A 25,950-nucleotide genomic window follows, 5' to 3' on the forward strand; every position below is an offset into this window, starting at 1 on the left:
CCTATTTGCAATGTTTTTATTTTCAAATTGGACATTGAATAGTATAAATCCAGTATAAACAGTAGCTGATGGAAAAATAAGTTGCTATGTCCTCAGAGAAGAAAGTAATGCAATAAGGAGATAATGGCAATAAGATGTTTTTCATGCAATGTCTTTGTTGGGGAAGATGAAATAGCAAGGCCCTATAAATATGAGGGCCTGGCAAAAGAATTAGAGAATACAGATATCGAGATGAAAATGAGGTTTGAAATACCAAACCTTCATTACTGAGCATTCCGAAAACAATAATACAGCCAAGCTGAAAGCAATCCCCCCTTCTGATAGATCCTAAGGTCAAATGGAATGTCCTGTCTCACCCCCCAATGTATGGTTCATCCCATACCTGTAACCCTCCCCTGAAGTATCCGATGTCTGTAACCCCATTGGCCCAAGTCCTGTCCCAGCCCACCTTGAAGCCCCCTGATAAGGTGTGGCCGAGGGACCGGACGCTCTCTCTCTCTCTCTCTCGGACCTTCCTGCTGGGACACCCACCTGGCACCATCTCTCTCTCCCTCTCTCTCCCCCCCGCTCTCCCCAGGCCTGCCACGAGTTGCGGCTGGCAACTCTAAGCAGGGCCCTTCATCCTTTATAATAAACCCTATGCTCTAAAGACCGGGCCTCAGAGATCCTTCGTTACCACCCACCCAAACCGTCCTGGAGTCCAGCAATCCCCGCAGTCTTCATGGTTACAGACTATATATGATTCTTTAGTAACATCTCTGCAAATTACATTTTTTATCTGAGAACAAATGCTACTAGAGTTCTCAACCAAAAGACTGTTTTTTCTTTATATTAATGTTGTTGATGAATCTTAACACAATTCATCAGCTACTTGGACCTGTGATGGTAATTTTCTGATCTATTTATGAGTGATTTCATGAAAGATAATGTCACACCATAAAGAACTCACATTATACATAGTGGTAAATACTTTTTTTTTAATCAAAATGCCTTGAGGTTTGTGTTGACCCTGGCTGGATGCCAGATACCCAGCAAAGTTTCTCTATCACTCCACAACTAGACAGGGGAAAGAAAATGTAATGAAGGACTTATGAGTCAAGATAAGGTCTGGGAGAGATCATTCACCAAATACAGTCAGGGGGAAAACAGAGTCATCTTTGGGTCATAACTGCATTTATTACTAATCAAAATCAGAGCAGAATAATAAGAAGTAAAAAAAATACTAAAAACATCTAACATCCCACCCGTTCTTCCTTCCCAGGCTCTATCTTCACTCAGTGGCACAGGGAGACGGTGAATGGGCTTTATGATCCATTTATCACAGGTTGTTTCTGCTGCTGCTCAGGGAGAAGAATCCTTCCCCTGATCCAGCATGGAGTCCCTCCCATGGAAGACAGTTCTCCATGAACTTCAACATGGGCCATTCCCATGGGCTGCAGTTCTTCACCATCTGCTCCAACATGGGTCTTTTCCAAGGGGTGCACTCCTTCAAGAACCGGCTGCCCCCATGTGGGTCTCCGAAGGGTCACAAGGGTAACCAGGAAACCTGCTCCTGTGTGGGATCCTCTCTCCATGAATCTGTGGGTCCTTGTTCCTGGGCAGGCTTTGCACAGGGTCAGACCCTCCCTTCAGGCTGCTCCAGTGTGGGTCTCCTCCATGGACTGCAGTTGAATCTCTGCATATCTGTGGTCCTCCATGGGCTGCAGGGGCACACCTTCCCAGAAAACAAGGCCCATTTCCTATGAAACACGACCTCTTTTGATCAGAGCCAAACCTCTGTGCTGTTTCTACTATTGCCAGCACCCTTACTCTCTGATTTGTCATACGAAGCAGTTTTCACAAAGGCTTTTCTCTTGAATGATGATTTGCTACTTGAGCCTTTATATTCTACTTTCAACGACAAGGAAACTCTTGTGGCAGATTTTGGTGTTTATTGCACTTTCTTTTTTTGATGTCCTGTTACAATATTCACAGGTTTTAGATTTACTTTTTATAAACATTTTATTGTGATTATCTACTTTGCTCTAATTTAGTCACCTGCAAAAGGCATTTTTTGCCTTATAAAAATATTGAGATTTAGTTTCTTGATACTCAGGGTAACTAAATGTCGACAAGAACCCACAGGTTCTGGGCCATACTGCTGAAAGTTTATATGTACTATGTATGCATTTAGAAAGTCAGAATCCCCTAAGAAAAAATTCTTGGATAGTGGACTACGGTTTTGGGATGTGTAGTTTCTACATGACATATTTTACTCCCATATTTTAAGTGATATTCTGGCTCATGTTGCAATGCTCTGATCATTTATAAGACCTGCTTAAAATAAAAGTCTATTCTACCTCAGTCTACTGCTACTACTACTACTCAGACTCTACTTCTTGAGTTTACTCAAAATCTTATTTTTAAATTGTATGAAAATTCCTTTATTGTTTTAAATGTATATATATATTTATTATATATTTATTTATAGAAAATAAATATTTTAAAATTTAGTCTTTCAATTTGAAGCAGACATCTTACAATTAAGCTTGTATTATCTGTGGCTAGAGGCAAACAATGTTCCTAAGAACTCAGTACTTCATAATTGTACTGGGATTCTTTTCCAGTCATAATGTGTATATTGTCTCATACACAAAACTGAATGCCAAAGAATCAATTTTACACAATCCCTATGACTTATTTGTGTTTTGCTATTTATTATATTCTTTTTTCTGGTCCTAATGTTCTTGAAACTATAAAAAGGATATATTTTTTAAAATTAAAATGTCTTTGAATACCTTTTGTTGATCTTACCACACTGAAATTCTAAGACACAATGGAACACAATACAATAATTTTTTCTCACTTCTTTATATATTAAGATTTTGTATTGGAGTTGCAAATGGTGCTTTTAATAGATCTAATTTGCATAACAACAGTACAGTACAATTAGATTTGTTTTAAAGGGAGAATTACTGAAACTTTTATTTTATATTAGATGTGAAACATTTGACACTATCATCAAAACCTCTGCTCATTATCATCACGAATAACAGTCCTTTTTTAGTTCTTTTTTTAGGATAACTTTTATGCCAGCAGTGACTTGGCAAAGAATTTTTAAAATCTCTCAGGCTTTCAAGATCATGTATTCTGTCTCAGTAAGTATTGTAAATAGTGTAAATATCTCTGCTTGCAATTGTAATAATACATTGCAATTTAGGTCAACTTGGATTTGAAATATTTAATGTAGAGCATAAAAATAAGTTGTTTGCTTAGAGTTCTTTACAGGTACTTTTCAATATAGTGTTTAATCGCTGAGAAGTGTCATTTTGTTTCAAGTTTTTGAAGGATGGGATTGTGTTAACTTTCAGGACTAAATTCTGTTGTTGAAACATATAAAATAAGGAAAGCATTTCTTTGCATCACTATAGGTATTTTCAAGATTCAACCATTGAGAAAAAGAAAAAAACAACCCTTCTCTTAAGTTAAATATAGATAAAACATGAGTGAATAATTTCATTTGCAAAAAAATATTTTTAATTAGTCTCACAAGTACACATAAGATGAACAGCTTATTTTTTTTTTTCTTAAAACAAATGCTTTGATTAGAACTAATAGGGAACTACCAGAACTACTGAAAAATTAAATAACAGTCTCCAGTTTTATTTTCTTTCTTTTACATGTAAAACCTAGTACAATGATGTCACAAGCTTTTCCATGACATGCGTAGGTTAGAGTCTCTAAAAGGCATAATAAAGATGATCTGTAAGGAAAAATTATAAAAGAGAAAATGGCTGAGAGAATTCTTAGAGAAAATGATCTTGAGGGGTCTTTCAGAGATAGGTGATCATTCCAGTGGTAGGGAAAGGGTGATATCAGACTGGGAAAAAGGCTGAAGACAGACATGAGTGAGAGATAATCAACAAGACAACAGGCAACTGAATTGTCTCATGGCTGAATTGTCCTCTAAATTCAATAAGTGCGTTGGTTATCCTATCCTTTGACTTTGTAAGGCACTTGGACACACTCATATGTAAACATCCAAACTTGGGTGTATTTATCTTCCACTGAAAATTTAGCTTTTCTGCTAGTAGGTACACTTAGTATTGCAACAGAACATGAAATATCTTACCTACAGCTTAACAGGCTATGTTTTTCTTGTCTTTAATAATAGTGGTTTAGAGAAGGCAACAAAGGACACTCATAGGAAAAAAAAGAAAATATCATTCCACTGTTAAATTCACTTTTATACATCATAGTGTATAAAAAAAAGTCAGTTTCTTTAGTTGTCCACTTTGGGAATGTCACCAATTGGTTTTGAAAATGCATGATGTACAATAAGAAAATGTCTAAATTCTCAGGATTCTCTCACGAAAAGAAAAAAAACATTCTCCCACCCATTTATTTTGGAGTGATTAGCTGTTTATCATATATTAAAACAGCTCAGTGATGGTTTTGGGAAGTTGGGTGTTTTTAACCCTAAGTCCTCAATGACAAGAATGACAACTTTCATCTCCCCAGGGAAGAACAGGAGCTTATTAAAAAACATGTTCTACAGGGCAGAAAAGAATATTTTCATTGAAATGCCTAAAGGTTTGATTTATATACAAATTCAAATCAGTAGCCCAGCTGAGGTGCATGTACACTAATGCACACAGCATGGGTAACAAACAAGATGAGCTGGAAGCCATGGTGCGACAGCAAAACTGTGATGTAATTGCCATCACAGAAATGTGATGGGGTGACTCACATAGCTGGAGCACTGCGCTGGATGGCTGCAAGAACTTCAGGAGAGACAGGAAAGGGACAAGAGGTGGAGGGGTGGGCTTTTATACTGGGGAGGCTTTGGATGCCATGGGTATTGAAACTAATGATGATGAAGTTGAATGCCTGTGAGTAAGAATTAAGGGAAATGCCAACAAGGCTGACATCCCACTGGGAGTCTGTTATCATCCACCCAACCAGGAAGAAGAGGTGGACAACTTACTCTGTAAGCAGCTGGAAAGTGTTTCAGGACCACCAACCCTTGTTTTTGTAGGTGACTTCAACATACCAGACATCTGCTGGGGACTTAATACAGCAGAAAAGAGGCAGTCCAGGAAGTTCTTAGCGTGTGTGGAGGTCAACTTTTTGTCACAGCTGTTGGGCGAGCCCACCAGGACTATGTTAGGCCTGTTGTTTGCAAATAGAGATGGGCTGGTGGGAGATGTGGTGGTTGGAGGCCACTTGGGGCATAGCTATCATGAAATTAGAGTTATCAGTATTTGGTGAAATGAGGAGGAACATCAATTAGACTTTTACATTGGACTTCCAGAGGGCAGACTTTGGCCTGTTTAGGAGACTTATTCAGAGAGTTCCTTGGAAAGCAGCTCTTAAAAACAAAGGAGTCCAGGAAAGGTGGGTAGGCTTCAAAACAGAGATCTTGAGGGCATAGGAACAGACTGTCCCTGTGTGCTGAAAGATGAGTTGATGAGGCAAACGTCCCGTTGGATGGGCAACGAGGTTTTGAAGGAACTTAGGAGTGAAAAACGGATGTATTGTCTTTGGAAGGAGGGTCAAGTCAGGTCTCTCAGGAAGTATTTAAGGGGGCTTCTAGGGCATGTAGGAAAAAAATTTGAGAGGCCAAAGCTCAGTTCAAACTTAATTTGGCAACTTTTGTAAAGGATATAAAAAATGTTTTTACCAATATATTAATGGCAAAAGGAAGGGTAAGACCAACCTTTGTTTCTCTACTGGATGCAGGAGGGAACTGCAGACAAGTGGAAGGTGGAAGTGCTTAACGCCTTCTTTGCCTCATTCTTTAGTGAGAAGATGGCTTGTCCTCAGGACAACTGTCCTTCTGAGTGGGTAGATGATGTCAGGGAGATGAATTATCCAGGAGGAGGCAGTCAGAGAACTGCTGACCCGCTTAGATATTCATAAATCCGTGGGACCAGATGGGATCCATCCCAGGGTGATGAGGGAGCTGGCAGATGAGCTTGCGAAGCCACTCTCCATCATTTACCAACAGTCCTGGCTCACTGGTGAGGTTCCAGGTGATTGAAAACTGGCCAATGTGACAGCCATTCACAAAAAGGCTAGGAAGGATGATCCTGGTTAGCCTGACCTCAGTACTGGGTAAGGTAATGGAGCAATTTATACTGAGTGTCATCACATAGCACTTACAGGATGCCCAGGGTATCAGACCCAACCAGCATGGGTTTAGGAGGGGTAGGTCATGTTTGACCAACCTGATCTCCTTTTATGACCAGGTGACTCAGCTGGTGGACACAGGAAAGGCTGTGGGTGTTGTCTATTTGGACTTCAGCAAGGCCTTTGACACTGTCTCCCACAGCACACTCCTGGAAAAGCTGGCAGGCCATGGCTTGGACAGGAGCACTCTTTGCTGGGTTAGGAACGGGCCCAGAGAGTGTTGGTGAACAGTGCTGCACCCAGCTGGCAGCCAGTCACCAGTGGTGTCCCTCAGGGGTCTGTGCTGGGGCCCGTTCTGTTCAATATTTTTATTGACAACATGAATGAGGGTATTGAGTTTTTCATTAGTAAATTTGCAGGCAACACTAAGCTGAGAGCATGTGTCAATCTGTTGGAAGGTAGGAGGGCTCTGCAAAGAGACCAGGAATGGATGGATGGATGGATGGATGGATGGATGGATGGATGGGCAAAGCCCAATAGGATGAAGTTTAATAAGTCTGAGTGATGAGTCCTGCATTTTGGCCACAATAACCCCCTGCAGTGTTACAGGCTGGGGACGGTGTGGCTGGACAGTGCCCAGGCAGAAAGGGACCTGGGGGTGCTGGTCAACAGCTGGCTGAATGTGAGCCAGCAGTGTGCCCTGGTGGCCAAGAAGGCCAATGTCATCCTGGCCTGTGTCAGGAATAGTGTGGCCAGCAGGACCAGGGAGCTCATTCGTTCCCTGTACTCGGCACTGGTGAGACCACACCTTGAGTGCTGTGTCCAGTTCTGGCCCCTCAGTTTGGGAAGGACATTGAGATTCTTGAGCACGTCCAGAGGAGGCCAACGAGGCTGGTGAGGGGCTTGGAACACAAACCCTGTGAGGAATGACTGAGGGAGCTGGGGTTGTTTAGCCTGGAGAAAAGGAGACTCAGGGGTGACCTTATCACTCTCTACAACTTCCTGAAAGGTGGCTGTAGTCAGGTGGGGGTTGGTCTCTTTCTCCAGGCAGCAATGGACAGAACAAGAGGACACAGTCTCAAGCTATATCAAGGGAAATATAGGTTGGATATTAGGAAAATTTTTTTTACAGAAAGAGTGATCAAGTACTGGAATTTTCTGCCTGGGAGGTGGTGGAGTCACCATCCCTGGATGCATTCAAAAAAAGACTGGATGTGACACTCGGTGCCATGGTCTAGTTGAGGTGTTAGGGCATGGGTTGGACTCGATGATCTTGAAGATCTCTTCCAACCTAGTGATTCTGTGATATTTATATATCCTACTGAAATAAATGACCACAAAATGCTAATAGCTGTGATCTGTTTTTCTCCTTACTCTCTCTTTATGTTTGAAGGATTGCAGTGTAGCATAATGTTAAATTGCTTTCCATATATTTTTTCTTCTAGGACTTAATCAGAGAGCCATGTCTCTAGACCTAAACAGCGAACCTCTGTTAGCATTGTTGGAGCACTGACTTTCCCATCAGTGAAGCTTATGGTTTTAAAAGCACAAGAATTTTCTAAAAAGCACTGCTAGACTGCAGAAGACTTTGTTGCCAATGAACCTGCCTCAGCATTAGGAGGAGAAAATAAAATTTGTATATATCTGGTTGAACTTAATAGGAAGGCAGGCTGAGGGGTCTTATGATTTCAAAAAAGTGCAGGGAGTTAACAAGAATAGGACTCTTCTTCCTTCCCAGAAACACAAGTAATTGACTGCTAGAACTGCTTCTGCTGTGGGTATTGATCAGTGACAGTTAGAGATGTTCTTTACAATCATTCGCCCTGCGAGACCTAATTAACAAAGGCTGGCTTGCTGAATTAGATAAAACTCAATGTCCACTGAAATTAATGTGATGCTGTCTAAGAGTCCTTCAACTATTAAGAGAAAATCAAGTTTAAGTGGAAGAAACGAGGGAAGTCCTGTTAACTGCTAAAACAATTGTGACTGGAAAAGTGGATTAAGACAACAGTTTTGCAAGGACAATGTGAGGCTCAAAGACACTCTCTTAAAAAGTGCCTCTTTCTTGTTACATTTTTAATAGTGTTTTTGCTATTTAACTAAAAAAATATATTTTTTTCCTGGGAATCACTGAATTGAAGAAGAAGCAGAGACTGTGAAATCAGAGCTTTTAAAAATGAAACAATTTCTTGGCTATGCTGTACCACTCACCACATCTCTGTCTATCACCTTTCTGGGTGGTCAAGAAACTGACTTTAAAGAGGTGACAAAGATTTCACTGAAGCCACCAACACTGGTGCTTTCATGCTCAGAGTCCTGTTTTCACAGCAGAACCAGGTATTCACAGACAGTACCAGTCTGTATTTAATCTGCAGGACCCGTATGGTTTTGAGATCTTCAGCCTCAGTCCCATGTTGGCTAACCAGATGTAAAGGTCCTGTGTTACAGACAGATTTATAAATCAGCTCTCAGAGGAGCCTAAATAGATCAGTTGATCACAACCAATGTAAATTTCAACACGATATTTAGTAAATCCATTTTATACTACTACTACTACTAATAATAACAATAATTGCTTATGTCACAGCTAGTACTGGATCTAAAAATGACAGAGCAGAAGAGACGAGGCATATGCAAAATTAGGTGGAGTTTGTAATGTTCATATATTCAGTTTAAGCCAGTTCATTATCTTTAATATAGGCTATTCAGCAGTTTATGTTTTAGATAAGCTACTTATTTTGGATCCTATCTGTTTCTGTACAGCCTCTTTATACATGGACTCTATTTTCTCAGATAACCTTTCTATCTGATTGAAGTCAAGGTTATTTTTTTTTTTTGTCAAATGCACATTTGCATTGTTTTAAAACATGGGCTCTTCCAGTTTTTTCAATTGTGATTTGACATAGTTTCAGTGTATATTTGGCCAAATATCTCAACATCACTTAATTTATTGTACTTTCAAAGATAGTTAACCTTTTTCACTTAGATTTATTTCATATTTATCAGGCTACAACACCTGGACTTCTGAGATTGTACATTTCTTTTCTCATGGATGATGAGAGTCTTCAGAGGTAGTGCATAGATCTGGAAATGTCTGTTTAAAGTCATATTCCCTGAATTCCAGGGAATTATCCTGTTGTCATGGAAAAATCCATAGATGTACTACATAAGGGGAAGGGAAATATTATGTGGAAAATCAGTAAAATTATTTGTAGAAGTTACATTTAGGCTAGTTTAAATACTCAAGACTGAAATAAAGAGACCTGTAAGCTAAGAATGGAGGAAGGGTTGCTTTGGGAATACTCTGGCTTTGGAACAGACTTTGATATCCAGTAACAGCAGCTGAAGTTTTTATTGTACTCCAGAGAAGACTATTTGGCAGAATGCCCTGGAACCTCATGCTTTCAGAAGTCAACTTTTTGAAGTATACACTGGGTAGACCCAAAGTCTACCAGCTATAAACTAGTCTCTCCTTCTCCCTTTCTTGATTTTGGTGACAGTTAATGAAATCTGAAATGTCTTAAATATATAATAATTCATCTGCCAGTTTACAGTAGTTACTTTCTTTCAGTGAGAAACTTTTGAGAGAGAAAGAAATCAGTCTCATCATCTTCAGGATACAATAATTGAAAGTAATGTAATTTGGAAATTGAAGTCTGTCATAATTAGCCAAGATCCATATCTTCTCTTTTCTGTCTGCAATCATTGTGCATTCAAAAGTCCTCAAAGCTTAATTTGATGGAAAGTATCTGCCTTTGTGACAGGTTACTGGAAAACATAGAGCTAAGAATTTCAGTCACTTCAGCCTTTCTATAACTTTTTGAGAGAAAGACCTCAGTATTGACAAAAGGATAAGCTTTGAATTTAAGATGTTCTTAGATTAGTTCCCATCAAATATAGCACAAGAACCATGCCAGTAGATCTCTGGTGCTCATAGCGTCATTGACATACTATAAGGTTATGTACAGCAATACACACCAGTTTGCTTAATATCCAGAGGCATTCAAACACCAGATAGTGTTTCAAATACTTTGAAAAATGATCTGCTTTATTTTGTAAGTAGAGGAATGATATAGATGCTAGCTGTCAAATGACAGCAAATTACACATCCTCTTTCTTTTATACTATCATTTATCAGAATCAGGTTTTGTTATATGTAAAGTGGTTTAGATCAATACCTAGAAATCTGCTTGTGTTGTATTGATTTCTTGAGAAGATTATATATGAAGATGACAGTTATGGCTGACACAGACCAATTTCCAATTGCCTAATGGATTTAACACTGTATACTCAGTGACAATAAGAATACAATCTGGAGAGCTTAAACTAGAACCATTGACAAGAAAATAAAATTTTTATCCTTTGAGTATAATTTAGTAAACAATTAGTACGTCAAATATGTGTAGAAAGCAGACTTGTTACTTGGTATTATATTTTTTAATTTGTGGCTAAACCACAGATATAGAAAAAAAATCAGCAAAGAAATCAGTTCTATGGCAAACATTACTTAAGTAATGGGAAAATGTGACAGAGCATAACTGAAGCTTCATTTATGAAGTATCTAAGCTCCATTCGTTCACCTCTTTTTATTAAAAAACTATATCCATTCACAGCTCACAGTAGTTGAATAAAATGCAGCATCTAAAATGATTATGGATATTTTTCTTCTAATTCTTGTCTTTTCATTGCCAAGTGTTTCTTTTTTTTTCTTCCCACTTGATATTATGTTATAAAAGGAATTATTTGAATTGAATCAACTGGAACATTTGATGTCACTGGGAGTGCTGGTGGAGGAGGCAATGGCTGGATGTGAGGAGGCAATGTGCTCTTGCAGGCCAGATTAGGTATGGAATTATCTTTTTTTTTTTTTTTAATTTCAGAAAAAAACCAGCATATATGTACTTCACACATATTTGTTAACCACACTATATTTGAGACAATGAATGCTTAAACATTATTTGATTTCTATTGGATTTAAATGAATGAGGTTTTAAGAGCTCATAACATTATTTGGTTTCTATTGGGTTTAAATGAATGAGGTTTTAAGAGCTTGTCCACAAGCAATGAAAATGTGAGTAATTTTCATGAATGGCAATGTCTTAAGAACAGTCCTGAGGGGAAGGACTTGGAGCTATTTGTTGCTATACATTATTGTTAATTTTGCACCATAATTTTGTACAGCTCTTAATAATGACATAATTTAACTTCTAACAAACTTCCCAACACTATTGGTGAGGAAGCCAGCTATGGGAGCTGGGATAGCTGATATCCCACTGGATCCCAGCTATCCCACTGGGATCTGATCTCTTTGTGAACAGAGAAGGACTGGTGGGTGGTGTGATGGCTGGAGGTCATCTTGGACATAGCAATCACAAAATGATAGTTTTCAATTCTTTGAGAAATAAGTAGCAGGGTCTGCAGAACTGTTCCCTTGGAATTCCAGAGTTCAGGCTTTTTACACATTTAGGAGACTAGATCATAGACCCCCTTGTGAAGCAGTCCAGAATGGCAGAGAAGTCCAGGAAGACTGGACAATCTTTGAGAAGGAAATCTTCAAGGTTCAGGAGAAACCCCATGTGCTCAAAAGACTAGGCATCACAGAAGACTGGCCTGATTAAACAGGGGACTTTGGCTTGAACTCAGGAAAAAAACAGGACAGTTTATTATCTTTTTATGAAAGAGCAGCCAACTCAGGAGGACTACAAGGTTTTCATGAGATTATGGAGGGTTATAATTAGAAGTGCCAAAGTCCAATGAGAACTTAATCAAGCTCCTGCTGTAGATTAGATATTAGGAAAAATTTCTAGTCTAAAAGGGAGCCCTGGAACAGGCTGCCCAGAGAGGTGGCAGAGTCACTGTCCCTCAAGGCATTTAAAAGACCTGTGTATGTGACACTTAGGAGCATGATTTAGTGGTGTCCTTGGCAGTGCTGGGTTAATGATTGGAGTCAACGAGCTTAAAGGTCTTTTCCAATGTAAATGATCCTATGATTATATGATTCCTTAGATTTCCTAAAATGTCACAGTACATGAAAATACAATAAAATTTTTATTGAGGCTATGTATCATAAAAAAAAAAGTCCACCAATCAACAGTACTATGACAGTTGGCTATGTAAAAATCAAATAATTATTTCTTAACAGAATTAAATTATTATATAGTGTTTCAAACTTTATAGGTATTTATGCATACATTCTGGGCTCTACTTTTTTTCTCACAGGAATTTCAGTTTATGTACACTTTTTACTTAGCTTGTGTTGACACTTCACACACTGAAGACTTCACTCATCTCCTCTTTGCAGTACAGCATTGTAGAACCACCCATGATATAGGATTGGGTGCCAACACAAAACTGTAAAGGTTTTAATGAAGCAAAGAAAATTACATCTGATTTTCTTCCAGTCCATTCTAATGGAAGATTTTAATTTCACCACACCTAAGTGAACAGAATATATTTTTCTTTCATTGTGTCTGGCTTGGTGAACTCCTTTAGCCTTGATGGGCTGGTATTATGTTCTAACAGCTTTCCAGAAGCATTTACCACTACTACCATGCTATCCATAGGAAATTTCACTCTGGTGACAGGTTAACATTGGCCTTGGAATCCATCTAGATGGCTTGAGAGAACATTTCCTCAAAGGAACACATCACATGGAGAAAGATGATAAAGCAGAAAAGCAAGTTCAAACAAATTAATGTATTTATATCTTCGTATACAGATTGTTATCATCACTGGAGCTAAGATCAGTCTGTCTGCCTAAAACTTAGTCTTTAGAATTTGCACCTTAATTTATTGTGCCTCAACTACTACTGAGGACAGATCCTCCTTACCATGTACATGGAAAACTTCTAGCAGAGGCTTCTTCCTAAATCATGCCATAGCCATGGTGTTCAGTAACTCACAGCAATCAAATGGAAGACTATCAAGAAAGTAGATGAAGGATATGCACTGCAAAATTAGTGTTGGTGCATTCTATATCTTTGTAGTCTAAGTATGTTTAAAATAATGAAAGAATGTGTAAGCACACCATTGTCTGCCAGCTGTTCCTAGGAACATGTAGAAACACACAGAATTCAGCTCCATAAATACTAAACAAAAACATTTTGACTGATTATCTTACAAAATGTGGAACTAAGATAGAAGTTCTACATCTTTCAACCTTTTCAGGTGCATGAGAAGGACAGTCAGAATCTGGCTTAAATAATGTTTTCTTCTGTCCTTTGCTATTGGAATATAAATATTTACTGTATTTTATTATAAATTTGAACAGTTTAGATAACATCTCTAAATGTTGAATTTCTCTTGTTATACTGCATGATTCTGGTCTGAAATTTGCTGCATAGAGTTAGCGGACTTAGAAGGTTCCTGTCACCAATATAACAGCAGTTTTACCATGCATTCACAAGTATTTCCACACAAGAAAATAATTTATTAATCTGGTTTTTTCAGACATCCTCTAACTTCACAAGACTGGCTCCTGTTATATAGTGGCTGAAAGTAGAATTAATAATTGTTACAAGGATGTCTGACACAAGGTTTTTTTTTTTCATTTCTCATTGCATTGTGTAGTATTGGACTACAGTAGTTATTTTCAAAAAAATTCTATCATGCAATGTATTTTTGTACGGTTAAGCTCTAAAACATTTTTCAAAAATCTATTAGAAGAGACTTCTTGGAAATTAAGTTTTTTTTTTCTGCAGAATATTATATTATATTATTTCATTTTGATGGTAAATATTTTTGTGTTGATTTACATCTGAGGAACAGAAAGACTTTTGAATGCATAGCTTAATTTTTACTTATTAAGTTGAATAGCATGTGGAGCAATTTTTTCAGTAGTTGATATGTCAGACCAGCATCCTATAAGTAGTTATGAAAGGACTGACATAATTTGTGTTAAGATTTAACTTTTGTCTCAGCTATTACTGTTACTATTATCAATAGTGTTAATCAAAAAACTCTGATGAGTCGAGCTACAAATGATTTTAAAATGCATGAATAGATTTTTCATTTATTATCTGTGAGAATCCACTACCTATCTGGCCTATTTATTTCTAACTGTAAACTAACTCACCACAGAATTGTATTGCAACAGTCCTGATATTTCTTTGCTCTAATTTCCAGTCTGTTTCTTCTATACACCTACGATTATTCTATTGTCCTTTGTCAAGAAATGTGCCTTTTGATTTTCTTTGGTACCATCCTAAGTACACATTTTATTGCTATAACTATTCTATGAAATAATAGTTATAAATATAAGCTTTGATCTTCTCAATGGGATTAGTAATTTTATTCTTAAAATAAGGTCAAAGGCAAAATGGACAAAACTCTGCTCTTTTCAAATTCACCATCATGTAATTTTCATATTAGTGTACTTATTAAATAACTATTATCTTTTAAGTTATAGAAATGATTTAATCTAGTTGCATTTCAATCCAAGACTAAAAACCCTAAGTCCTCAGGTCAGGTAAAGCAAAAGAAGGGGAGTGTTTAGAGCACAGGTCCATCTCATTTGTTCTTTATTTTCTCTAGATGTAGCTGTTACAGCACGGACTGATAATACATGAGAACAAAATGGCAAGAGGTGCAGAATTAATATGTTATAGGAGCTGTTTCAAGAAATCAAAACTTCCTGAGAGATTAATTGACCTATCTAAGAGTATTACTCCTAGGTAGAGTAATACAGGAATTTTGGATGTTATAAATGAGCACCAGGTATAGAAATACAGTTCACTGATTAGATACTAAAGTAAGATTTCAATTCCCCCATCCTATCTAGACAGTTTTTCTTATTTCAATATATTCACTAATTCAGCACATTTAACTCTAGGGAACCGCTCAATGAACAAACATAGGTATCTTTATAGCCTCACCAGGGATGAGTAGAGGGACAAGACCAACTCCCTTGACCTGCTGGTATTTGCATCCTAGAGTACCACAGGCTTTCCTGGTCACAAGGGCACACTCCTGGCTTGTGGTCAAATTGTCATTTGCTGAGATTTCCAAGTCCTGCTCAGCAGAACTGAGAAGAATTCTACTCAGCAGCCTTCATTAGAGGTCTGAACCACTGTCCAGCAGTGCTTCTCAGTGTGCCTGGCCATGCAGGCAGTCTAAACTGCAAACGGAAACTGATGGCTTAACTTGCCATGTGAAAAAAAAAATGTATGAAATTAATGTCATAATCCTTTTCCTTTCTTTGTGTTTCTGTTGGCTACCTTACCTCACTGAGTAAAATCCCTAAAAAATCTTAGAGCTGTGCACTGATGAGTAGAGCATAAAAAAAAGGAAATTTTTTGTTCTGTTACCATTTGTCACTTCTAGATTTTCACTTGGTACTTGGCTCAGAGGATCACTTAAATAATATAAATATGTGAAGCTATTCACATTTCTCAAAGAAACTGGGGTACTTTTATGAGAAAGGGATATTTGACTATAACTCTTGGTTACACAAATAAAGGTACAGTTGTATTTGCAGTGCAAATATGTATTCTGCCTCTCTCTTTAAAAAATTTGACCAACTCATTGCAACACATCTATTAAGTGAACCCCAGAGGTTAACAGACAATAGCACATATTTTTATTTGAGATCAGAGTCTCCCTTCTCTTAAGACTTTATGTGTAAAAAGAAGAAAAACAATCTAACTTTCAATTAGCATAAGTACATTTATATGTTATAAGAGTGATGGTGGTAGAAAACATAAATACTGCTGATACTGAAGCAATAAATAAGTCAGAGGTGTGAACTAACATATATCAAGGGAAAACAGGCTGGAAGAATAAAATATCTGTACAGATGTTGAGGACTACTACATCTGACAATTTTAATGTCTGGTGAGGATGACATCTCCTCTGTGATGTCCAGTAGCAGAAGACTGCTAGACGCAAACAGTACAAGTTGAACTCAATATTCTGTAACAATAGGAGCTGTTAGTGAAAGCACAGTGCATGCCTAGCGTGAAATGCAGATTTCATCAGCTACATAGAAACTTTGGTCCACTTTGCAAGTGAAGATGTGATGATTAGATTTTTGTGGATAGTAGGTGGGTTTCATGTCCTGTAATATTGAATATTTACAGTGCAGGTAGCTACATCTGAGCCTGTGATCAATGATTTTATTAGTAGTCCCAGGGACTACTGGGCCATTCCAAAGAGTGAATGCATACAGTGTGAATTTCAAGTGTGTGTTGTATAGATTTGCTGCCAATGTCATGCCCTAATTGCTGCATCATAAGCATAGCTCTTAAGATCTAGGTCATATTGTAATAAGTAAGACATTGGGTGTACAGTGCTGTAAGTAACGGAATTAATTTTATGTTTGCAATATTCATTCAAGGAATTTTTTTCTTCTCATAGTTTTTCTATTCTGCTTCTTTCTTCCAGAAAAAGGATCCCACACATAATCACATAAATGTGTTCATGTATTTTTTGACTAATTCAGAGACAGATAATTTCTGTATCTTAATGTGAAACAATATTTTGATTCTCTATTATAAAAATATGCATTATTTAAAGAAATTCCTCTAAAACTGAATGCTTGGAGCTTCACCAGGAATTACTCATCAGCACATTACTGTAGCTTGAAAAGGACATGGGTGGTATGGTTAGTAGCAGCCACAAAATTTGTGATGAAAAATAGAGGAAAAATAAAAATAATCCTTCTTAACTGTTTCAGTGGGAGCTATTTATTAATGTTTCCATTAATTCTAATATCTCTTTTTGCTTTCTCCCTCACTCTCTCTTCTCAGTCAAGCACCACTGGTATTACAGTGGAGATGGATAAACACTGGGATACAACAGCAGAGAAGGTGAATAATGGCTCACCAGCATTCCAGTACCCCTGCACCAGCTGGTCCAGACAGACCTTTTAAAATGGGATGTAGAAGATAGGTGTTTGCTGAGGTGCAGATATGCTCTGCACATAAAATAAAAATGTTGTCATACCTTCTGATTGTTCTATGTGTAAAGATTGAGTAATCATTGTGAAGTAACCACTTATAGAAATACTCTTCCTCTGATATTTCTAAGACAGCTGAAATTTACCCAATAGCCCCAATTTAAAACTTTTTTAGTTGTTTGGGAGAGAGCTTTGGTTTCATTTTTTTCCTGCTGTAAGGGAGTTAACTTCTTTCATGCAGCCATACAAGTGAGCTAGATTTCATCAGTAGAAATGTTTCAAAATTAAGATCAAAATTAATGGAGCAGTGAGAGGAACTAATAAAATTTATGAGACTGAAGACACACTGAAAGATCTTCTTAGGAATACCTAATGAAGCAAAGATAGGACAATCAACAAATCCCCTAAATAAAACTCCCTAATGGAGCAGAAAAGAGAAGTTCTGCTAAACAAGAAGCTGTTAAAAAAGAAGCTGGACAGAAAGTAACTGGTAAAAATTCAGGTATGGATGGGAAATCTAAAGGAAATATTTTTACCTTTTATTTTTGTCAACAAAAAAAGTATCAGGATTTTTATTATGTCATTACAAAGAAAAAGGATAGCAAATATCAAACTGCATGAAAAAAATGTAATTTTATTTTAGAATGCTTAAAGAAAAGGCACAAAATCCTACATAGATTGATACTGTGGAGACCCATAGTAACAGTCTGAAAAGGCCTAAATATGCAAGAAAGGCAAACATGAAAATGTGTTAAGGAAAGATAAATGAAAGAATAAGGAGTAAGACCCAAACTGTCTCACCCAGTAGTCTATTCTGCCTCTTTAAAAATTCTAAAAATTCTATTATGAATGAAAGCCAAGAATTAGAAATTGAGGAGGAAAAGAGTAAAAAAGCCCACCACAACCTCTAACTACCAATGTAGACTACTGAATTGTTGCTTTTGACAAAGGTGAAGAAAAATAAGAGAAACTCACCAATGTTTCTGCCAAAAATATATATATTTTTTTAATTTGGAGATAGAATAATTTGTTTCTAAGGTTGCAAATATGGAGGTTTTTATGAAAAAAAAAAAAAAGAAAAGAAAATGTGTATTATGTGTATTTACAAAGTCGCTTTTAGATTCACTTTGAGATTAGGCTAAATAATCCAAAAAAAAATCTCAGGAACTCCAGTGGATGCTCCAGCATTATATGCAGAAAGAACTGTAAGAAATCATTCTTGTACTGCATGATAGGGTCCGTAGATTTTATAGATATTTTCTCTTATGTCACACAGCTCTGGGTAGTGTTAAGTTGTGGGCCTAATTTTCTTTAAGATAAGGAAACCTGTTCCCTACTATGCAGGGATATTTCTCCCTACAAAATGTCAGTGGCATAGCCTCCAGCATTATATTTATTTTCTTCCAGTGCTACATGCATTTGTAAATTATAAAATACTTAATTTCTGATTTAAGATACAAAAAGAGAAGTTTGACACTACTTATTTTTCCCTTTCAAACACTCAGTCTATCTAGAGAAAGATAAATATGATGTCTATTTTCTTAATAGCATTTATAATCATGACTTCAATGCCTGTAAGTCTCAAGATGTGTAACATTATATAACTAAAACTAAGATAAATGATGACATGACTCATTGAATTTCAGAGCATTTAAAAAAATGTAAGGAAAAAGCCCAACCACCACTATGAAATTATATAAATTATTCAGTGAAGAAAATTTTTATCTTTTTATCATTAGCGGTGTTTCATTACCAATTGACAAGACCTTTAGGGGCCTTAAAGACCATCTACTTCCAACCCCCGGCCATGGACAGGAACACCTTCCACAAGGCCAGAATGGTCAAAGCCTTCATCCAACCAAGCCTTGAGCACTTCCAGGAATGGGTTATCCATAATTTCCCTGGGCAACCTGTTCTAGCACCTTACCACCCTGACCATAAAGCCTTTTTTCCTAAAATCTAATCTGAACTTACCCTCTTTCAGTTTGAAACCATTTCCCATTGTCCTATCACTACATGCTCTTATAAAATGTTCCTCTCCATCTTTCTTGTAGGCCCCTTTAGATTCTGGAAGGTGCTATAAGATCTCACTGCAGCCTTTTCTTCCCCTGTCTGTACAACCCCAACCCTGTCAGTCTGTCTTCATAGGAGAGGTGCTTCTGCACTCTGATCTCTGGACTCACTCTGACATGTCCATGTCTTTCTCATGTTGGAGGCTTCAGAGCTGGATGCAGGACTCCAGGTGGGATTTCACCAGAGCAGAGTAAAGGAGCAGAATCAGCTCCCTCAATCTGCTGGCCACAGTGCTTTCGATGCAGCCCAGGACATGGCTGGTTTTCTGTCAATGCACATTGCTGGGTTTTGTTGAGCTTCTTGTGAACCAACACCTACACGTCCTTCTCCTCAGAGTCTCTCTCAATCCATTTTTCATCCAGCCTCTATGCTTGGATTATCCCAACCCATGTAAAGGACCTTATAATGCTATAAAGATAAATGCCTGTGTAATTCTACACAATGTAGTACAATTATTACAATGAAATGGGTTGCTTCACTCAGCTGCTTTTTGCTGGGACAGAATTAGTTTTCTTCATAGTAGCCAGGATGGGGCTGTGTTCTGGATTTGTGCTGGGATGTGGTACAACCGGAGTGTTTTCATTACTGCTGAGCAGTGCTTACACAGCATCAAGGCCTTTTCTGCTTCTCACTCTACCAGTGAGGGGGCTGTGGTGCACAGGGAGCTGTGAGCAGACACAGCCAGGACAGCTGACTTCAAATGACCAGAGGGATATCCTGTACCATGTGGCATTATGCTCAGCATATGAGCCTGGGAGAAGGAAGAATTATGGAATGTTAAGAGTAATGGTGTTTTCTTCCCAAGATGCTGCTACATGTGGTGGAACCTGGCTGAGAATCCACCTGCCCACGGGAAACAGTGAATAAATCCCTTGTTTTGTTTTACTGGCATCAACAGCTTTTGCTTTACCTGTTAAACTAAATTTATGTCAACCCACAAATCTTCACACTTTTAGTCTTCTGATTTTCTTCCTCACTCTACCAGGGGTGAAAAAGTGAGCAGCTGTGTGGGGCTCATCTGCCAGCTTGGGTTGGGTTAAACCACAAGGTTCACCTTTGAGAATTTTTCAGCATGTATTTTTCACCCCAGTTTATTGGTTATGAAATGTCTCTCTTCAAGAGTTTGTCACTGTAACTGTGTCAAATTCAAATTTTGATGGCTACATTCTCTTTACAGATATTACTTATAGTTTTAATTTAGCCAAAGTATAATTTTTTTATTATCCTCTGTTACTTCAAGTCATACCTTCTATTGCTGATCAGCTGATATGTTCAACTAGAAAACTGGCTGGAATACTGTGAAAAATGACATAGATGAACTTCCATGGAGCTTGACATTGCTTTTTCATGAAAAAAAGCAATATGGTAGCATAAATATGGTATTTTTGGAACATAATTATTTAGTAATTTCATAATGCTATACAAACGTTTAATTAACTTCAGAGTGTTACTTTGCTAGTAAATGAATATTATTATTCCAGATAATAGTCATTGAGGTCAGAAAGCTGCATAATGATGATGACCATTTCCCACTCCCAGAGCTTATTTTCATTCTTGAGATTAATCTTGAATAATTACTTTCTAAACCTGAAAATGGACATTTATAAAAAAAAAAAAAGAACATCAACAAATAGAACAAGAGAGTCCATTACAATTTCAATTATAAAATATTAGGTTTAAAATTTACTAATGTACAAAAATAATCAGCCATCAGCATCAACCATGCAATAGCTGTACATAACCATTTCTCTGCATCAGGTGATTGGGCTATGTTGTGTTTTCTGGCATGCTTTGTTTTACATATAAATGTTAAAATAACCTCTATTTCCAATTGGAAGGGAAAGAATTCTCAAAGGAGTTGGTATTATTGTACTGCTTATTTGTTTTCCTTTCTAGGAGAACATGAGTACCTCAAGATTCAAGAAGAATCTGTTTTTTTCCTATAGAACTTAGTTCAGGATTTTTGATCCTTAGGCTTATATTTATTACCCATTTATGCACATGACACTTTTACTAAAAGATAGAACTAGTGTTTTATAGCTTCCTAGCTCCTTTCTTCCCTTTTAAATGTCTGGGGTTGTTGTGCTTCCAACATCTAGGGAATCAAGCCCAGAGTTTTTAGGCGATGGAAAGGAGGCTGCTGCCTTCTGCTTTTACTTCATTTTAGTACAGGGCAAGTCCCAAGCTCCCAAAAGTACCTTTTGGGAGGTACTTTTCCTCCTGTTTTTCTTCCTTTTTTTCTTCTTCCTTGACCCCTGCCCCTCCCCCTTTTTTTAAAAAATATGCAATCGGCCCTTACTAGTTTAGTGACCTGTGCAGAGCAAATTATAGCTAAAAGTAACAATGTACCATTCTGAGATTAATGTTGTTATTCTTGTGACATAGGGACATCAAAAGGCATATAAAAACACTCAGAGTGACAGGTGGCATTTGCTTTGTTACTGTGCTTTTGCACATGCCTGTAACATCTCTTCACAGACACAGTGGGGCTTTGATTCCTTCGTGTTTTGTATTCATGCACTTTCCACAGTGCTGCTATGGATCTACAGTATGCTAGGAATTGCAGAAATTCAAAGCATGCATGTAAGGGGATAAATGATAAATTGTTGATGGGGAAAAAATGGCTGTGGTCAAGCATGGGAAATAATCCATGAGAAATTTGTATTCCAGAAAGAGTACAAACTCCCATGGGGAACATAAATGATCACTATTGTTTGTCCTACAATTTTCAACCATTCCAGAGAGGTTTTCTACTAATACTAATCTTAAAAATAGTCAATCATTAACAAACACCAAAAATGCACCCTCTCATAGCTGGGTAGTGTATTTTAATCCTGTAAGTGTCATTGTGTCACTCTCTGGTTCAACATTGGTTTCCCAGTTTAGTATTCAGAGAGCTAATTCATTTTGTTGCTGGCAGCAGTGCATTAATGATGAAGCTACGACAATGAACACTGTCTGCATAACAAATGTGTCTTTCTCAAGCTGCAGTAAATACAAAGTGATTAACATGAAATAACTGCTCCAGCAAACTGCTTCTCGGCTTTTAAATAGATACTAGTGTTTTTATTTAACCCTGCATTTGTCAGATATATCTTGAATAGCCTTGTTTTCATTTATTTTTCGGAGGAGGAGCAATTGCCACCTTGGATCTTTATTTTACAGAGTGCATTCTCTTGGAGATCTGCTGTTAGCACACTGGATGCAAATGATTATTAATACTCTGTTCCCTGCTTCTGACATTTACTAAGGCAGACGCATCAAACAGAACTAAATCACATCATGCTCCTTCCAGCTATCTTAATCCTGCCATCCTATTGGAGATAATGAAAATAAGGTCTGAGCAGGTTAATGTTGCAGTTGTTAATAACCTAATAATCTAAAAGAACCCAAGGTGAAGTTAGTTTGCATCCCAAGTGAGGCAGGAAAGTACAAAGAGAAAAGGTGGTGAACAAGAAGAATCAAATTGAAGTTGCTCTCCCCTCACAGCTCCACCCCCGTTTTTTATTCTTAATCCAGGCATAATGAAAAATCTGAGCAATGTCACTGTATTATGAAAAGATGTGATTATTCTATTCTTAGAAGAAGTAAGACAGAGACAAAAACAGAGACAGACAGGGACAGAGATGGAGACAGTTGATTTGACAGTCAATGTCCCTTATCCCTGTTGCCACTCAATCCCTGTTGGGGGAGCCCCTACCTGAAATGCTACAGTGAAAACAGAAAAGCATAGCACCCTCCATGAAACACTTTAAAATGGATCTTTTGTCATCCAGACAATCCTCTAAAGCCATGCTTTTCACATTCCTGGTGTCATTTCACTTCATCTCATGATAATGTGCCAGTAGCGTAGGCTTTCTACTCCACAACAGTCTTTTAGAGACAGTTTTATTAGAAGATGTTGTATAAGAGAGCTCAAGTATTCATTTTTTTCCTTGCTAAGGCATTGCTATAAGGTCTAGAAATTTTTCTCATTCATATTGTATATATGGCACCTTTGCCATCAGTTTCTACAAAGTGAATGTTTGCATTCTGGAAATTTGTGTTTTTACAGTTCTAGGAAGGCCATTAAAAGGCTTATCTCCGTAAAAAAGAAACAGCATCATGACAATATGATGCATATTCAAGAGTAATACAAAAGGAAAATCAGAAGAGAAAATTTTGCTTTCCTCAGGGAAATCACAAAAATTATTAATGATATGTTGGGATTTATAAACCTGAAAATGGACATGCTGATCCACTCACCAGAAGTGTTGAGTAAAATTTAGAGGGCGGGGGGGGGGGGAAATAAAAGAAGTATCTTCAGACTCTGTTTTAAAATTTTAAAACTGTTCTTTTTTCATTAAACACAAGTCAGGTTCATGGGAGCTTTAAATCAAAGGAAAAAAATACCCTCTATTCCTAAGAATGTGCATGTCTTATTAAAAAGGAAAAGAGATGTGGGAAACAACTTTGCTTGGAGCAGGATGCATATGGACTTGTGATTACAGCATAACCTACCAAAACCCATGAGTAGCAGAGAAGGGAATGGCTGGTAAATAGGCAAAACAAATTTCCTGACTATTCCCTTGACAATCAGAGACTCAAATGTAATCACATTTGAATAGGATGAGATCAACAGAGAAGTGCTGGTTCAAAAAGAAACAAAAAGATTCCCATAATTACAGATATCATCTTCCATTTTGGTAAGCTAGGATAGTTTGAAAATAGCATCCAGGTATGGTGAGGTGTGCCTGCTGTTCTCAACACAGTATGATCTGGAATACCTACAACCAAAAGACCTGCTGGCATTCAAGTAATCAAAAAAGAAGGAACATCTTCAATCTTCCCTTTTTGCAGTACGTTAAGTGTGCAATGAACTGGCATAAGCACTTACTCCCTGCTACTTTACTCCCTGCTTTTTTCTACTCCAAACTTTGAAGCTGGTGCTGTGGGACAACAGACTGTCCGACAAAGCAAAGCTAGGTTCAGGAAGTCTGAGAACACATAAGCATCTGGACCATGGGCCCTGCTAATATTTGTTCCTGCTCTTTTAAATTTATGACTACTGAAGTTTTAGGTGGTTAAATCACATTCATTTGGGGTCATTTAACTATTTTTTTTTTCTTTTTGCTCTTCTTAAAGTAGGGGTTATATGCCAAGCTTTAAATGACAGACCACTAATGAAAATTCTATAATAATGAAAAAATACAGCTTTTTATGAAAATGATGAAAAATAGCACCAGATCATGAAAGCAAAGAAAAACCATATGCTCATAATCACAGCTTTCATCAGTAAAACCAATTTAAAGTGATTTCTAAATTAAACAAAATAACCAACTCCCTAACAGATTGAATTATTGAATGAATCAACAATTTAAGAGAATGAAAGAAGTTCTGATTGCCATGCACTCATGGTGAGATGAAAATATCAAGTCAACATCAGTTTTAAGAGAAGGTTGTTTAACTAGCCACAAAGTGCTGTGGGGCCAACAGTCACTGTTTCTGCAAGGGTTTATTGCCAGAGGTGTGGAAATCCTGGTGAAATCAAGGCACAATTTTTGAACATTATGGATGAAGTCATACAGAAAAACTTTTATTCTTCAACTAAACTATTTGGACAGTTAGTATGCAATCAGAAAACCAACTCTCACACTAAAGAAACTTGGCAAGCAATGTACCCCTGCACCATGTGCATTCTTTCAAGGTATCTGGCACTGTTATTTATGGTAAGGTCATTAAAGAAAAGATGGTGGTAGTGATTGGATTTTTTATAGAAAACTTCTAAGTATCCATTTTGAGTCTGCCTTTCTCCTCTCTGACTTTCCACTGGAGCAATATTAAGTTGTAAAAAGTTTTGTTGATACATGTTTTGTGGCTACTCAAGCAGGAAAAACATCTGTGTACCGGGGCTGAGGTAAAAACTTTTAACCATAACTAATTTTACTTCAAGATCTTGGCATGTTTTTCTTTTCTAACTTGCTTCACTCATACAGTTTTTTTTTTCCAATTTTTCCTTCTTTTCCACTTGTTCACAGAAGACTCAGTGCAAAGAGATAACATCATACAGGTCAGAGCTGAATAGTTTTGGCCTTGTGTTGGTGCTATTAGCATACTCTCTCAAACTACTAAATCCTGTACTGTTTGGTGTGAACATCTTTCTCAGTGTTCTACCTTTTGCAACAAGTCTCTTACATTACTGATTTGGTTTTTCCCAATTTTGATTTTAAAAACCTCATGTTATATAACTTCTCTTTTCACTCTTATTGTTAGCTAAACTATATTTTACACTATTTATCAATAGAAAAAGAGTTTAAAACTCATACTGTATGCTATAAAATTGCATTGTGTCCTATTGAAATTTATGTTGACTAGATGCCAAATTGTACTCTGTTTATACTGTCTCTACTGGAGTTCTGTGGTCTGTGGTAAACTGCATAATATTTGGGGATAGCAGGGTTTTGAACAGTTTTTGGCAAACACTCTGAAACATAGATAAGAAGCATTAAGGAAGAAAACAGTGCTATAACACCACATGAAGGTTGTATTAGTAGAGTTGTGATAAACTGCCAGTGTACTGCTCAGTCTTTTATTCATGTGCTATCACTGGGGAGCATCAGGCTGCTGAAGTAAACATCATGGATGGAAGAAACACACAGAGCACACTGCACTGCTACAAGCAGGGGATGATTTGGGAATTTTTCAGCACATTCTTAGTGCTTTCCTTTACTAGTGCCAGGCAATAATTTCTGCCCTAATATGGTTGCAGGTCCTTACTATCTTGCTTATATTTCCTCTGAGTTGCAATGCTAAAAACAGGGAAATCCAGAACAATGCTACATCTTTACTAGTATGGAATTTTAGTATTAAAAATAGTTGTCATATGATATGAT

The sequence above is a fragment of the Vidua macroura genome, chromosome 2, assembly GCF_024509145.1.
Source record: "Vidua macroura isolate BioBank_ID:100142 chromosome 2, ASM2450914v1, whole genome shotgun sequence".
NCBI classification, from domain to species: domain Eukaryota; kingdom Metazoa; phylum Chordata; class Aves; order Passeriformes; family Viduidae; genus Vidua; species Vidua macroura.